Source organism: Scardinius erythrophthalmus (assembly GCF_964197995.2).
Source record: "Scardinius erythrophthalmus genome assembly, chromosome: 20".
NCBI lineage: Eukaryota > Metazoa > Chordata > Actinopteri > Cypriniformes > Leuciscidae > Scardinius > Scardinius erythrophthalmus.
The window spans coordinates 15,838,998-15,853,932 of NC_138240.1; positions in this window are offsets into that span (position 1 = coordinate 15,838,998).

Below are 14,935 nucleotides of genomic sequence, written 5' to 3' on the forward strand. Positions count from 1 at the left end.
TCTAGATTCCAATATCCTGCTGTTATGTGTCTCAATGTCTCAAATCTCATTCTAGACATTCTTTTAATACCTCGTTATTTTCATAGAGGAGCTTCGAGACAGATTGTTAGCGATTGTTTAGCAATTTACCTTTGTTAGTGTTAGCAGCTCCAGCCCAAAATAATTCAGTGTTGACATGAACAATTTAACAAACCTCAGCACATGCCGTTCTGCCATCTGTCTTACCCTCCTCCTCTCACACACACAGAGAGAGTGGAAGACAGAAACTGACATTTTGGTACGTAAATAATAATATTTACATACCATGTGGTTTTTACATGTGATTTATTTTCCATATTACAGCCACTTTTGGTTTGCTCACTGAAGGTAAAGGCACTATTTTCTGTAAAGCTGCTTTACAAACAATATGATTTGTGAAAAGTGTGTGTGTGTGTGTGTGTGTGTGTGTGTGTGTGTGTGTGTGTGTGTGTGTGTGTGTGTGTGTGTGTGTGTGTGTGTGTGTGTGTGTGATAGGCTGAGTGGCAACAGAAATCGCCCTCATGTCAATTCCAAACCTATATGACGTCTTTTCTTATGTGGAACATAAAATAAGATATATTAGGGTTTTTTTTCTCAATACAATGATTGGGTCCAGTGTTGTCTTTGGACTCCAATGATTTCCATTGTATCATGGACATAAAGAGTGTTGTTCCGCAGGTTTGGAACAACATGAGGGAGAGTAAATGATACACAACTGTTTAAAAGGTCAGGGTCAGGTTTTTTTTTTTTTTTTAAGAACAAAATATTGTGAAATAAGGTTTATGTGCAGGTATACACAATTGTGAGCAACATGTAAAATAACTTTAAAGCAATTATGCCAAGTTTTCTTTTAAAACAATTGATTTTTTATATATATATATAAATATAGAAATAAAGAATACTATAGAGTGAGGAAAATAAGTATTTGAACACCCTGCTATTTTGCAAGTTCTCCCACTTAGAAATCATGGAGGGGTCTGAAATTGTCATCGTAGGTGCATGTCCACTGTGAGAGACATAATCGAAAAAAAAAATCCAGAAATCACAATGTATGATTTTTTAACTATTTATTTGTATGATACAGCTGCAAATAAGTATTTGAACACCTGAGAAAATCAATGTTAATATTTGGTACAGTAGCCTTTGTTTGCAATTACAGAGGTCAAACGTTTCCTGTAGTTTTTCACCAGGTTTGCACACACTGCAGGAGGGATTTTGGGCCACTCCTCCACACAGATCTTCTCTAGATCAGTCAGGTTTCTGGGCTGTCGCTGATAAACACGGAGTTTGAGCTCCCTCCAAAGATTCTCTATTGGGTTTAGGTCTGGAGACTGGCTAGGCCACGCCACAACCTTGATATGCTTCTTACAGAGCCACTCCTTGGTTATCCTGGCTGTGTGCTTCGGGTCATTGTCATGTTGGAAGACCCAGCCTCGACCCATCTTCAATGCTCTAACTGAGGGAAGGAGGCTGTTCCCCAAAATCTCACAATACATGGCCCCGTCATCCTCTCCTTAATACAGTGCAGTCGCCCTGTCCCATGTGCAGAAAAACACCCCCAAAGCATGATGCTACCACCCCCATGCTTCACAGTAGGGATGGTGTTCTTGGGATGGTACTCATCATTCTTCTTCCTCCAAACACGTTTAGTGGAATTATGACCAAAAAGTTCTATTTTGGTCTCATCTGACCACATGACTTTCTCCCATGACTCCTCTGGATCATCCAAATGGTCACTGGCAAACTTAAGACGGGCCTTGACATGTGCTGGTTTAAGCAGGGGAACCTTCCGTGCCTTGCATGATTTCAAACCATGACGTCTTAAGCCTGTTTTATACTTCTGCGTCGAACTGCCGCCGTAGCTACGTCGTAGGCTGTGTGTAGTGCGCGTACCCTACGGCGTACCCTGACGTGCACCTCTCCAAAAATGTAACAACGCGTCAATTCTACGCGGACACAAGCGCGGTGATTGGTCTGCCAGAACCCCTCCCTCGGGGTTTCACATGCTCCCTAGGTGCGCGTCAACGCGGACAACGACACAGAAGTATAAATTAAAACCAACACGTTGCCTACGGCGTATAGGCTCCGGCGTAGGTCCGACGCAGAAGTATAATGAGGCCTTTAGTGTATTACCAACAGTAACCTTGGAAATGGTGGTCCCAGCTCTTTTCAGATCATTGACCAGCTCCTCCCGTGTAGTTCTGGGCTGATTTCTCACCTTTCTTAGGATCATTGAGACCCCACGAGGTGAGATCTTGCATGGAGCCCCAGTCCGAGGGAGATTGACAGTCATGTTTAGCTTCTTTTATTTTCTAATGATTGCTCCAACAGTGGACCTTTTTTCACCAAGCTGCTTGGCAATTTCCCCGTAGCCCTTTCCAGCCTTGTGGAGGTGTACAATTTTGTCTCTAGTGTCTTTGGACAGCTCTTTGGTCTTGGCCATGTTAGTAGTTGGATTCTTACTGATTGTATGGGGTGGACAGGTGTCTTTATGCAGCTAACGACCTCAAACAGGTGCATCTAACTTAGGATAATCAATGGAGTGGAGGTGGACATTTTAAAGGCAGACTAACAGGTCTTTGAGGGTCAGAATTCTAGCTGATAGACAGGTGTTCAAATACTTATTTGCAGCTGTATCATACAAATAAATAGTTAAAAAATCATAAATTGTGATTTCTGGATTTTTTTTTTTTTTAGATTATGTCTCTCACAGTGGACATGCACCTACGATGACAATTTCAGACCCCTGCATGATTTCCAAGTGGGAGAACTTGCAAAATAGCTGGGTGTTCAAATACTTATTTTCCTCACTGTATATCTCAGGGATGGAGAAGAATACAACAACCATCATGCAGAATATTCTGCATCCTTTCCACATCTGATGTTTAACGATCGGGTCTATTTATTTACTAAATGTAAAACTACTTTATTGCTCTAGTACATTTTCATTAAGATGTGATTTAATGCCCTTATTAAGCAGTTTTCCTCTGAGGACTGTAGGATGGCGGGTTATTTCAGGCTTAACTCTACTTGTGCAGATATTTGGGCAAAACCAGACACACACACACACACACACACTGAAAGCAGTTCTGTTCTCTCCAAACAGATCTACGTGTGGCAAGTGCAGATGGGTGTTTTATAAACGAATGATGTGATGTGATGCTCCGACGGATCTACTTCACCAGTTGCCTGTCAAGATAAACAGCATATCATACACACACATACACACGCACACACACCGACAGTCTGATATTGAAACTGTTTCATTAATGTCACAGATTGGATCAGGAATGAGATTAAAAGCCTATGTGTGTTTCTGTCTGATAACTGATCATTAATGCATCAAATCAGTTACAAGTAGCATATTTTTAACTTATGAGTTCACTGACTTTCACTCATCTCTCATTAGCAACGTTCACCAGCTCCTGACGACAGCCGCCATGTGCATGTCAAGATCAACCACACCATTATAAAACAGCCAGCACACAGCTTTATAGACCCCAATCCACGAGAACATTTACAGAGCAGCATAACTCAATAAGAAAAGTAAGGATATTTATGAATTTCGGCGTTTCTGTATCATGATGCTTTCAGCAGATTTATTCATGCTGATATCCTACCTCATATCGTCGCCTTCGCACATTTATATGTTATGATGCAACAAGGTGTGACAATTTAAAAGGAGGTCTGAAAGTCTAGCATTGTGTATGTATGATGGCTCCTTTCTGCTCTAACAAACAGAAAAAAGATCTTTCTCTCCATTTATATGACTCACGTTGTTTGATATTCAACAAGCCGCCTCCAAAAACTGACATAATGGCATTCTTACACACACATACAGAGAGAGACAGACAGAGCGAGAGGGGGAGACTGGCACTGCTAAAATACCAGCATTAGCATATGAAAGCTGCATCTGCGTGTCTGTTTGTGTCTGCGTCGTGTACGGCGGTTTGCTGTATGAGACACAGCGGATTGTGTAGTGATATTCTACTCTGGGCTGAACATGGCTGCGTATGAGTCACAGTGAGCTAAAGGTGATGTCCTCCGGGACTCCTCAAAAGCCGGTCCGCTCCCTCACACACACATATTAACCATGCCAACATCTGCCTGACAAAAGGGCATTTGTGGAGGATAGACATTCATCAGCAAACCAGGCTTATGTCCAATTATTCTGGCATCGGGATCATGTCAATTCATGCGTTCCTGAGTCAGAAGCTGGAGCTGTCCTCTGTACAGTGGTGCTGAAACTCTCTAGGAGGATCCTGCAGTGTTGGCATGGTGCTTTTTGTTATAGCTGGTCATAATGTTTTCAAAGTTTTAAGCATATTTTTGTAGTAACGACGTGACAAATAGATTTTTGAAATATACACAAATATGACCTGCTCTATTATTTTGAGTCACTTTGACCCAGAAACACACATTGAGTTTTATACACCAATAAAAAGGAAAGTCTCAGTCTTTGCATTGGTTCTAATCCAACTTGTTGGTGAGAAACGGTCCTTTAAAGGATGAATGAAAATGTGTTTCTGGATTGGCAGGTCACAAATATTTCATAGTCTCAAATGTAAGATAATATCATAAAGTTTATTTAAATATTTTTTTTAATAATTTCAAAAACATACATATATATACTTTTTTATTCTTTTTTTTATAAATTATAATTGTTTTTATAGATAAATTGTTTTATGGAATATTATTTAATATCAAAGATAAAAATCAAATACATATTTTAGTGTCATATTTTATTATATTATAAAAAAATATCATTTTGTAAATATAGTATTCTAAACATTTAATTATTATTGTATGTATACACTACTGCTAAAAAGTTTGGGGTTATTAAGATGTTTACTTATATATATATTATTCAGCAAGGATACATTAAATAGATAATGAGTGACATAAAGACATTTTACATGTGAAAAAAAAAGATTTCTATTTAAAATAAATGCTGCTCTTTTGAACTTTCTATTCATCGAGGAATTATAAAAAAATAACTACATAAGACTTTCGAAACTCTATTGCAGCACAATTGTTTTCAACACTGATAATATTACGAAATGTTTCTTGAGCACCAAATCATCATATTATAATGATTTCTGAAGGATCATGTGACACTGAAGACTGCAGTAATGATGCTGAAAATTCAGCTTTGCCATCACAGGACTAAACTATATTATTTTAAAATATATTACAATAAAAAACAGTTAAGTTGTAATTATAACTCAAAATATTACTGTTGGCGAGCAGAAGAGACTAATTCATAAACATAAAAAATCTTACTGACCCCAAACTTTTGAATGGTAGTGTATATACGTGTATATTATTATAAAATTGTTTACTGACTTATTTATAAAATTCCAAATCTATTTAAAACATCACACACGCACACACAAACTCACTCTTCTCTTCCCTGTTACAATGTTGCCCATGCAGCACTGCTTCACCATTACCCACAATCCCTCTCTCTCAGTCAACTATCTCAACACTGTCAAACACAGACCTCTTTATATTCACCCAGTCTCTCTCTTTTTCTCTCACACACACACACTCGCAGTTGTACTCTGAATGTGTAAGTAGGGGGTGCTGTGGCAGAGATGAGCTGTGGGTCATTACTGTGGTGGTCTGCAGAGAACCAGAGGCAAAGATAATCAGAAAACAAGAAGACAGACAGACAGACAGACAGACAGACAGACGGACTGTTCAAAATTCAAGACATTTTCCAAATGTTTCTACCTTTTTAGAAGTATTAATCAGACAGGAAGTAAGAGAGGGAAAGGGAGAGAGAGAGAAAAGCATTCAATGTGGCCGTGGCGGTTTGGAAAAGAAGTTCTCTGTACAGAACAAATGCACAGCAGCTTATTAGAGGAGAAGAGAGGTTTCCTCTGCGGCGTTACAATCTGAGTGAACACCCAATTTACAGAAGGCTTGGAATGTGAAAGGTCATCCTAGAGTGACATGGCTCAGTTATGTAATAAATTGAAGTGATTGATCTGAGACTGTTAAACAGCCTCATGAAGATGACTGTTTAGCTCAAATGCAGGTTTAGGATTCTGCAATTGGAACGACACATTTTCCTAGTCATGATCCCTGCATCTCACAGGCTTTCCACTCTGAAATGATTTTCATTTAGAGACTAAGCTCCTGTTATTGCCCCTTTCATCCATCCATCCTTCTATTGTCTCATTCTTCCATCGCTGCATCCTTCCTTCTTTTCCTTATCCTCTCATTCTATGTGTTTACCTAATCCTTCTCTTGTTCTCCGGATAGTGGCATGCAGCGGCTGTTCTTGCGTTCCGATTTCTCCATAATCCAAAGCATTTCAGGAAAAAACAACAAAAATCTGGGATTAAGTTTCGGTGGCCTTGTGGTGGAAGACAAATCTCTCTCTCTCTCTCTCTCTCTCTCTCTCTCTCTCTCTCTCTCTCTCTCTCTCTCTCTCTCTCTCTCTCTCTCTCTCTCTCTCTCTCTCTCTCTGCTGTTTATCGCACTGCTTTCTTCACAAAAGCTGCTTTTGTACTTATCAGGATAAAATCAAGCCAAGGCATTTGGAAGTCTGGGGGGGGGGGGATCCAAAAAAAAAGCCCTATGGGACTCACACAGGCAGCTTTTAGTAAAAGAAGATGCTAGTGGATTTTTTTTTTCTTTTAAGAATTGGAAACAAAGAGCACATCCATCCAAAGAAGGATTAACGGGTTTATCAAAGACAAACAGACTATTTTATTGGATAAATTGGTTGAAATGTGGGGCTTTTAAGATAACAGAAGTTACGATCTGAACCCGGCTAGTCAAGATAAACTGACAACAAAGTTCAGTTTTGTATATTAGGTGCAAAAAAAAAGAAAAAGAAAAAAAAAAGACTTTTTTTTTTAACTATTTAACAATATGGGTAAATTTTGTGGTCATATTATTTCATTTTTACTACAAATTTATTTATATTTTAAATGCAAATATATTTTAAAACTTAATTTACGTGTTTTACTTTTAAAAAAGTTATTAAAATATGTACATTCATGTGTATTTATATAAGGAAATATGTTATACTTTTTACTTCGGTTACACCACATGGAATTTTTGGTCATTACAATTTTCTTTTCTTTTTTTGAAAATGGGATAGAAAAAAAAAAACATAAAACCAACATGAATACAAAAAGCAAATCTAAGAACTTTTAACTAGACATTTTAAAAGAACCCATATAATAATCTAATAAAAGCGCTTGTAAACCTTAAAAAATTGAATTTCACAAAACTATCTGCCTGCTCCCATTATATCATTGAGGTCATTAATGTCAATGAAAACACGCGCACACTTTCACACAAAACACATAGTGAGAGCACTTACCCACTTCAAATCCATGTGCTAAAATGTCCAAAAATATTCTATCTGCAGCTGTTGAAAGTCAACTACGGGCTCCTCTTCTCTGTGCAGAGCTCTCACAATAAACCCACCTGTGTGGCATTCATCAGTATCAACACAATGGAACAGCAACGCTTTTTTTATCTCAGGAAAAAGGCAGACATCTGTTCCCAGCCCTCTATGCCTGCACTGCTTTTATGGATCCCTAATTTAATGTGTCCCTTCTGTTCTGCAGAATAATATCACACACAGCACTGCTTACAGCTGGATCATCATCACTTAACAATAGGCAATTATCTGAACTCTAACCAGCTGCACTCTCTAAAGGACAAAGAGGAAATCCAAACTGTCCAAAGTTGAAAAAGCTGCCAAACAACAATATTAGTGAACTTTGGAAAATATGTTTTTTTGCTCACCAATTAACAGTAACCATATGTTGCGATGTTACTCATTTCTGCTCCTGATATTAGTCTTTTCACACCTTAAAGGTCATATTTATAATAAGCAGCACATAATCCCACAATAACATGTATTAATCATTAATAACAAATTATATAAGCCAGGTTAACTGTTTCATTTGATTTGTATTAAATATCAGGTACATTTTCCAAACATCTGCATCTAAAGCTACAGAATTCTTAACTAGAGAGAGAGAGAGAGAGAGAGAGAGAGAGAGAGAGCATGCATCTGTTCTGTATCAACCTACTGCCACCTAGTGGTTTGTGTCATGGTTAATGGTTGATATAAAAATTATCTATTACAGTAATCAAAAACATCATGGAAATCGACTGCCGGCTAAAATCCGATTTTTTGCATATCCAGATTTTATCTAAATGGATTTTTTACAGTCTGGACAGCAAAAAACAACAAAACAAAATCTGATTCAAATCACAGGTGGTTTGAAATGTGATATGACTCCTTTGCCTTTAATATCCAGAGGTGGACAGTAACAAAGTACATTTACTTGAGTACTAGTACACTTTTTGAGTATTTGTACTTTACTTGAGTATTATTTTTTCTTGAAACTTTTTACTTTAACTTCACTACATTTGAAAGACAAATACAGTACTTTTTACTCCACTACAATTCTGTCAAGGTCCTTGAGTAGAAAGTAGTAAAGTCAGTCGGGATGATTTTGGTTGCATTTTGGTTGGAAAATAAAGTTTGACGTCAGAACCCGACGTCTCACTGACATCAACTTACGTCGGACAGACGTTAGATTTTGGTTGGAAATGAAAGTCGGGTTGACGTCACAACCCGACTGATGTTGATTTCTGACGTCAACCCGATTTTCATTTTCAGTGTTGGGTTTGGTCTTCTAAATGCGAATTTTGTCATTGGTTTGGTGTACACTAGCTTATAGATAACTATGGAAGCTTGTTTCCGCCACTGAATAAAACATTTCAAAAGATAATTGCGACTTTTTATCTCACAATTGCGAGTTTTATAAAGTCAGAATTCTGACTTTTTTTCTCGCAATTGCGACTTTATCAATCAATCAATCAATCAATCTATCAATCAGTCAATCAACCCTTTATTACAGACTCAAAGTCCAATATATAAAAAAAAATCTATTTATAGGCTATAAATAGATCTATTTATATAAAAATTTATATCACGCAATTCTGACTTTATATCTCAGAATTTTGACTTTATATCACGCAATTCTGACTTTATAACACATAATTGCGAGTTTATATCTCGCAATTCTGACATCTTTTCTCAGAATTGTGAGATATAAAGTCCAATTCTAAGGGGGAAAAAAGACGTTTTTTTTTTTTTTTTTACCTTAGAATAGTTTATATCTCACAATTCTGACTTTATAACACGCAATTGCGACTTTATATCATGCAATTCTGACTTTATATCTCACAATTGCGTGATATAAAGTCAGAATTCTGAGATAAAGTCAGAATTGCGTGATATAAAGTCGCAATTGCGAGAAAAAAGTCAGAATTCTGACTTTATAACACGCAATTGTGACTTTATATCTCGCTATTCTGACTTTAAAACACGCAATTGCGACTTTATTTCACGCAATTCTGACTTTATATCTCGCAATTCTGAGAAATAAAGTCAGAATTGCGAGATGTAAACTCGCAATTCTGAGATAAAAAGTCGCAATTATCTTTTTTTTTTTTTTTTTTTTTTTTTGGCGGAAACAAGCTTCCATAGATAACAGTAGCCTAAGGCTAAGTCATACTAAAAGCCAAACAACTTTAAACAGAGCACTATTTGAAGGAACAGCCATTTGGGTATCCGAAACCATTGTGGACGTTATTGAGTGCAATCACATTCAATCCCACGACTGGAACTGCATGTGTTCTAGAATTAAATTTGATATTGATATGAGGGTAGGCAGGCATAGATTCAGAGGCATAAGGTACTGTAAGTATTACAAACAACAATGCAACAATAATAAAACAATGCATTGACATTTACTTTTTACTTTTGATACTTAAGTACTTTTAAAAACAAGTAGCCTACTTTTACTTAAGTAAAATCAGTCTTTCCGACTTTTACTTGTAACGGAGTAATACTTGATCAGTAGTATCTGTACCTTCACTCAAGTAAGGAAGTAGTGTACTTTGTTCACTTCTGTTAATATCCCACAATTCTGTCTCAGTTAGCAAGAAAAATAAATATGGTGTCTGAAAGTTGTGGTTGGTGGTCAGTTCGTGTGTATAGCCTAAATGTACGTTTTTGACCAACGTTTTCCACTTTTGATGTAATTTCTAGCGAGAAATTACTATTGCAGTAATTTTGTCTCTATTTTGCTGTATCATTACGCTGCCTCAGAAGTCTGTCAAAATCAGTTTCATGAGGAACCTTCCTGCGCAATCGCTGCCTGCAAAGTCATTGCCTGATAGGGAAGCGAGGCAACACGTCAGCTGCCTAAGTTTTCAGACGCAGAGAGTGTGTTATTTTGATTTGAGTGTTTATTAAAATTAAAGGGCTATGTCATCATTTACTCACCCTCAAGTTGTTTCAAAACCTTTATTAAAGGGATAGTTCACCCAAAAATGATCTGTATGAGTTTCTTTCTGAGAAAGTTTCTTTCTTCTGCTGAACACAAAAGAAGATATTTTGAAGAATGTTGTGGGGCACCATTGACTTTAGTATTTTGATTATTACCATAGTATTACCATAGTATTTTTTTCTCTCCATTCTATGGAAGTCAATGGTACCCCACAACTGTTTAGTTACCAGCCAACATTCTTTAAAATATATTTTGTGTGTGTGTGTGTGTGTGTGTGTGTGTGTGTGTGTGTGTGTGTGTGTGTGTGTGTGTGTGTGTGTGTGTGTGTGTGTTCAGCTGAAGAAAGAAATTCCTACAGGTTTGAAATAACTTGAGGGTGAGGGTGAGTAACGTGAGGGTGAGGGTGAGTAACGTGAGGGTGAGGGTGAGTAACGTGAGGGTGAGTAAATGACAGAATTTTCCTTTTTTGGGTGAACTATTCATTTTACTCCTGTGTTCAGATCCAACCTCTATTCATCCTTGCTGCAACCACAGCATGACAGTGACACGCAGTGACCCCCCCACACACACACAAAAAGAAAAGAATAATGGAAATTCGAACAGTACCATATTATTTTGTTTCACATTATAGGATAATAGTATCAGAAAAAAACTATTTATCATACAAAGGACATCCCTAATGAAATGGTAAAAGACCCAGAAAATGGTACAAGACTTTAATACATTTTTTAACCAAATGAGTCGCATATTCAAGCAGAGAACATCTTCATATTGAGTCAGCAGCAGCACTATACTTTTGTAATTTTCTTTCCTGTACAAATGTTTTGTTTTATTCACTGTCTCCTTTCCCTGAGGATGCCGCCAATCCTTTGCCTGCATTTCACATTCTCTCTGCATTTCATATCTTAATAATATCTGCCTAAAGCTGAACAAAGACATTTTTCAGACATTTAAATTGATAATTGCAATTGATTTGCTGAGAGATATACACAGTACAGTATATTGTTGTGGGAGTTTTATATGGGAAATGAATTATAATGAAGAAAACAAACTGAAGTAAATAATTTTTTGTTTGTAGTTATTGACCGTATCTCCACCTACCCAGTCATAAAGCAACAATGTTTTTAATATAATAATGAGAGAATATTTTATTCTTGAAATGTTATTGCAGTTTGAGTAATAACCCACAATTTGACTGAAAATATTGACTTGGCACAAATGCAGATTCTTAAAAATGTTACTTTTCTGTGTGACTGAGCAAAAATGTCCCATAAAAATATCCAGTGACTGGCATATTACAATTTAGTTCTGCGTGTAAAATTAGATTAAAATTTCAAAGTGCTCTACTAATAAATATATATTTAATTTTATTCAAAAAAAATATTGCAAGTATAATATCATTAATATTTGACATCATAGAAAATGTACATAACTAAATATTTTATATATAAATAAACATCTTTACAAATAATCAGCTCCTTATTCATTTTAAAATGTCTCAGCCATATTCAAACACACACCATGCAGACACAGCACTATTTTTTATATTTCCCTTTATCATTTCACATTAAACATCACTACTCTGTGTTTATTATCATTCACTCATGAATATAAGCGACAATACTCTTACAACAAAATAATATGCAAGTAAATCAACTAAATCTACCAGTTAGAATGTAATGACCTGGTGTTCTGTCAAGCCAACATAACTATTACAATTCATTGACAAACACTGCATTTGGACATAAACAAAAAATAACAAACAAATACAGAGCAATAAGTAGCAATTTAGCTCATGCACCAGCTTGTAATAAAGTTTTATGTCCTCTAGATGTCACTATTTTAAAGAATGATGGGAATGTGAGTGACAGCCTATATACACATTCAAGAGGTAAACACTGTAAAGACTGACAAAAGGTCATATTAACGCTTGTTTCCCTGAGAAACACTAAGTGATACACATGACTCTACCTTTAGAAACACCTGTGAATGACGTTATTGTGAAATCTGAGAAACAGAAGAGCAGATCTTTAGGCCTGACTCATCATCAGGATCAGATATAGACTACATAAAGAGCAGGCAAGGCTTTAGTTTAGACCTGTGGTCATAGCAACATAAGTCAAATACCCAGAAAACAGACAACCAAAATCCTTAAAGCGGACTCATCTGTAAAACATAAGCAAAATTCACTAAGTCAGTAAGGAAACTTTATTTCCTGTATGGCTATAATTAGACGTGCATCGAAACTAATTATTTACAACAATTCTGAAACCAAATTCAATTTCCTGCTTACACACCAGGTTGTCATTTTATGGCTATAGATACATTCATCTCATCATAGGTTAATAGACCAATTGCCATCACTATGGAAAGAGCAAAGTGCTGTTAGATTGTTGACAGAAGAGCATAACCAAATTAATTTCACCACATTCTGATTAAACATTATGGGCAAACTAAATATAGACATCTATAATTTCTCCCAGTTTACTCTTTTAAGATTCTTAGAATCCCAGTATTGTTTAATGAAGCATATATAACCAGATGAATAGTGAACCTGAGATCTTCTTAAAACAGAGCAAGGTTTTCACGCAGTGATCTGTATAGAAGTTACAGGCTATAAATATTTTCTTACATTTTTATGACATTTGTAACTATTAACAAATTTGTAATTTCGATGATCTATTAAAATAGTGTTAGTTAGCATGCTGTAATAAAATAGCATACAGTGCTAGAAAATTTTGTTTTATAAAAGTGCACGCACAGGGTCTCTGCATTTGCTGAGTCGGGGAGAAAAGTTTTTATATTCACAGTCTCTAGATAATATCTCTTCACATATCTCAGGTTTGCAACTTAGGTAAAATAGGCCTGTTGATATGGCTGATTAATATCAATTTCAAACCATCCTAAAAAAGGAATTGTAAAGCCTCATTTTTAAAAGCCCCGTTTCAAATGGTTACGTTTTTAAAAAAAGTGAACCATCAGCATTATTTTGCAAACCACAAGTCAAAATTCACACAAATAATCTGTAAATGGTAATTGCTGTAATTCGTATCAAAGACCCCTGATTCAAACTCACTGCCAATGATGAAAGGTCAGACTCAGAATCGGTTCTTTTGAACATTTCGATTCAAATAAATGGTTAAAAACTATTTAGATTGTTGCTTGACTTGCTTCATTATGTAGTGGCCCTGACATCATAGTGTAGCATACATTTACAAATAAACCATATGGGTATATATTGTTGTTTTTCTCTTAAGATTTAGGCCCATTAATAAGACTGTATGCTTTTTTTTAGTAATTTCATGCATTTCCGTTTGTTTTTTCACATTGCAGCCAATAATAATCAGAAACAAACAGTGATTAAAGGATTAGTTCACTTCAAAATTAAAATTCTGTCATCATTTACCTAGCCTCAAGTTGTTTCAAACCTGTATGAACCTGTACCAGTTGATCTAGGCCTACCCTATTGACTTTTTTCCCTACTATGGAAGTCAATGGGGTACATCAACTGCCTGTTTACCGAGTACCGGCATTCTTCAAAATATCTTCTTTTGTGTTCAGCAGATGAAAGAACTTAAAGGGATAGTTCACCCAAAAAGGAAAATTAGCCCATGATTTACTCATCCTCAAGTCGTCCTATGTGTATATGGCATTCTTCTTTCAGACGAATATAATTGGAGTTAGGCTATATAAATAAAAAATCCATGATAGAGGCACTTTTATGGACTTCAAAACAGAAACAGCCATTCACTGCCATTATAAAGCTTGGAAGAGCCAGGACATTTTTTTTTATTTTTAACTCTTATTCGACTGAAAGAAGAATGTCATATACAATTAGGATGACTTGAGGGTGAGTAAATCATGGGCTAATTTTCATTTTTGGGTGAACTATCCCTTTAATAAAGGTTTTGAAACAACTTGAGGGTGAGTAAATGATGACAGAATTTTCATTTTGAAAAGTGAACTATTCCTTTAAGAACTTAAAATAATTTGTATATACAATAAACTGTTCTAAAGTTCATATTATTAGACTGAAAATGTCCACTTTATTTTCAACCCATGAGCTGGCAGGGCCTTGAATGTGCGAGACTTCCGGTTTCCTTCACTTCCAGTTATTTTTAGCTGTTCAAAAACAGTTCGGTATGTTACTTGATATTGCAAAATGGTATTTCTCATATTATTTAAATTTATTGTAGTAGACTTATTCTAGTTATGTAAATATAGCGGCTAATGAATCTGAAATCTCGCACATTCACAGAAAACAGCGTTGCAAAATAAGGTGGATATGGATCACCTCTCAGCTCATCACGAATCGGATCTGCTCCAATGAGCTCGGTTCAATGAGTCAGTGAGTTGTTCACTCGAGAAACGATTACACTGATTCGTGAATGTTTCAAACCGGTTTTGTGAGCATGTTCGACCATGGGTTCAACCGATTAATTAAAAAGATCCGACTCAAAAGACTGATTCGTTCACGAATCTTACAGAACTACACATGGTGCATTCTGGAATTCAATAAGCTGGTCACTGCGCCCCACACACCTCAACCCCCCTGCCACCGCTCGTGCCAATGATGTCAT